The following is a 2636-nucleotide window of genomic DNA, read 5'->3' as shown; positions in this document are numbered from 1 at the left end:
CCTTTAGCATTTCTTGCATTGCTGGTTTGGTGGTAATAAACTTCCTTAGTCCTTTTTTGCCTGTGAAGCTCCTGATTTCACCCACAATTTTTATTGATAGCCTTGCTGGGTACAGTATTCTTGGATTCAGACCCTTATTTTGCATGACTTTGTATATTTCATTCCATTCCTTTCTGGCCTGATGTGTTTCTGTTGAGAAATCAGTTGATAGTCTGATGGGAGATCCTTTGTAAGTAACTTTCTGTCTCTCTCTGGCAGCCTTTAAGATTCTTCCTTTGTCGTTTGTGTTTGCCAATTTAATTATAATGTGTCTTGGTGTCGATCTTTTGGGGTTTATCTTGTTTGGGACTCTGTGAGCTTCTTGGACTTGTGTGAGTTTTTTCTTCCCAATATCAGGGAAGTTTTCTGTCATTATTTCTTCAAACAGGTTTTTTATTCCTTGCTCAGTTTCCTCTCCTTCTGGTACCCCTATTAGGCAGATGTTGTTTTGTTTTGTGTTGTCCCAAAGTTCCCTTAGGCTCTCCTCCTGTTTTTTAAGTTTTTTTTCTAGATGCTGCTCTGCTTGGGTATTTTTTCCTACCTTGTCTTCTAGCTCACTGATGTGGTCCTCCACTTCTTCTAGTCTACTGTTGATGCTTTCTATTGAGTTCTTTATTGCAGCAATGTCATTTTTCATTTCTTCTTGGTTCTTCATTTCTCTTGGTTCTTACACATGTTGTTGAATTTGTCTTCCATCCTTTTCAGTGACCTTATGACCATTGCTCTGAATTCTTTCTTTGTTGTATTGCTTGCCTCCATTTCATTTACTTCCTTTTCTGGTGATTTCTCCTTTTCTTTCATATGTGGGCTATTTCTTTGTCTCCCTATGATGGCTCCTCTCAGGGTTTCTGGTTATGTAGCTCTCTCTCTCCTGCATTGACTTTCTTTAGGCAATGCAGCTGTGTTTAATTCACCAGTTCTGGGTGGGTGCTCTTTGATTCAGCTGTTCCTTCTGCTCTGTGAAAAGGCACAGGGCCCATCCACAAATTCACTCGTTTGTCTCCCCCTGAGCAGACCTCCCAGGCACCCGTGGTTGGGGAGGTTGGAGTTCCGGCATTTGTGGATTTGCAGCTGAGGTAACTGGTCCCTGGGCATTGTGATTGTAAGGTTCCGGGAGGCATCTGAGATCTCCCTGGTTGAAGGTAAGGCTGGGGTTCCGATCACAGTCAGTCTCTGATCACAGCCATCTCCCCTTCAAGATGGCATGGCCTCTGCGGCAGAGCCAGCCCCTCCGGGAGAGATTTCAGCTGCAGTAGAGGCTGCCCGGTTACGTGGGGCTGGTCTGCCAGTCCCCAACAGTCCCTTGGAGTATAGCTGTCCCTCACAAATACTGACACTCCCTGCATGTCCACGCACTCTCCTTTCATTCTCTCACTCTCACACTATCTAGCAGCCTGCAGTCCCATTGACAGCCATCTTGGATTCCCTTTCTTTTTTATTTTCATTTCAAAAGACTGGTTACAGATTTCTAGATTATCAAACTGTCTAGAAATTTTAAGCTCACCATATTTTATAACATCTAGAAATTTTGTAGCATTTAGGCAAGACTAGGATTTTTAAAATAGATTTGAATAGAGATGATGTTAAAATGAAAGGGGAAAAAGACATTTCAAAGTGTACTATAAGCAGCTCTAAAGTGAAGTAGTGTTTTGAAAGTGTGAAAAGATAAATAGTAAAACTTCCATGATGATTACTATATAAAAAAATACTAATAATTTGTCCTTTAAGCCACTGAAGCCTATTTTATATATTTAAGGCCTTCAAAAAGATTTCTCTCATGAATTTATAACTGCTTTTGGTGGTAGGGTTTCTTTCCTTTAAGTATTTTATTTTAAAATGTATTTAGTATGTCATATATGGAAAAGTAGCCTGCTGTTTTTCTTTATAAAAATTTTTATCTGAAATAATAATGAAGTGTTCTAGAAAATTCATGGTATTTCATATTAACTATTAATGGGTTGTTTTAAAACAAAGAGATTATAGTCAAACCTCGTTTCTCAAACATTTCCCATCTTGAACAATTCAGTTCTTTTTTTTAATTGATTAAGGTATTATGTATGTGTCCTTATCCCCCCATTGCCCCCTCAACCCCCAACTCATGCCCTCCCCCCCTGGTGTCTGTGTCCATTGGTTAGGCTTATATGCATGCATACAAGCCCTTTTCTTGACCAAGTTTTAACAGGAAAAAAATGTCTCCGTGGATCAAAACTTCAGTTTTCGAACTGACAACCTTTTCATGCTGATACCTCAGCATGGCAAAAAGAATCTAGCAGGCAACTAGCAAAGGAGTTCCTGGTACTTAGCACAATTTTAAAACATAAAGAGGCAATCAAGAGTGCTAATGTTGCTAAGGGTATGAAAGTGTTCACAAAACAACAATCACAGGTAATTGAATAGGTAGAAGAACTTGTTGATTGGATAAAGGAAAAGCAGCTGGTGATAGCATTTTGGAGGCAGTGATATATGAAAAATTCCTTTAAGGCTAGTAGAGGATAGTCCTATAAATTTAAGAAAAGAAGTGTTTATTTTTAAACTAGAGGCCCAGTGCATGAAATTCGTGCACTGGGGTGGGGGGGGGGGTCCTCAGCCTGGCCTGC

At 39.9% G+C, this 2636-nt stretch overlaps 1 protein-coding gene across 3 annotated transcripts in view; it reads left to right on the top strand.

Moving 5' to 3' along the window:
- The window catches only part of ZNF280C (zinc finger protein 280C), a 47461-nt gene that overhangs the window by 24041 nt on the left and 20784 nt on the right, over positions 1–2636 (top strand). The window lies entirely within an intron of this gene.

This window comes from Myotis brandtii, unplaced genomic scaffold (assembly GCF_000412655.1).
Source record: "Myotis brandtii unplaced genomic scaffold, ASM41265v1 scaffold39, whole genome shotgun sequence".
Taxonomy (NCBI): domain Eukaryota; kingdom Metazoa; phylum Chordata; class Mammalia; order Chiroptera; family Vespertilionidae; genus Myotis; species Myotis brandtii.
The sequence above is the reverse complement of the archived record's forward strand: the minus strand, read 5'-3'. Positions and strand labels throughout refer to the sequence as shown.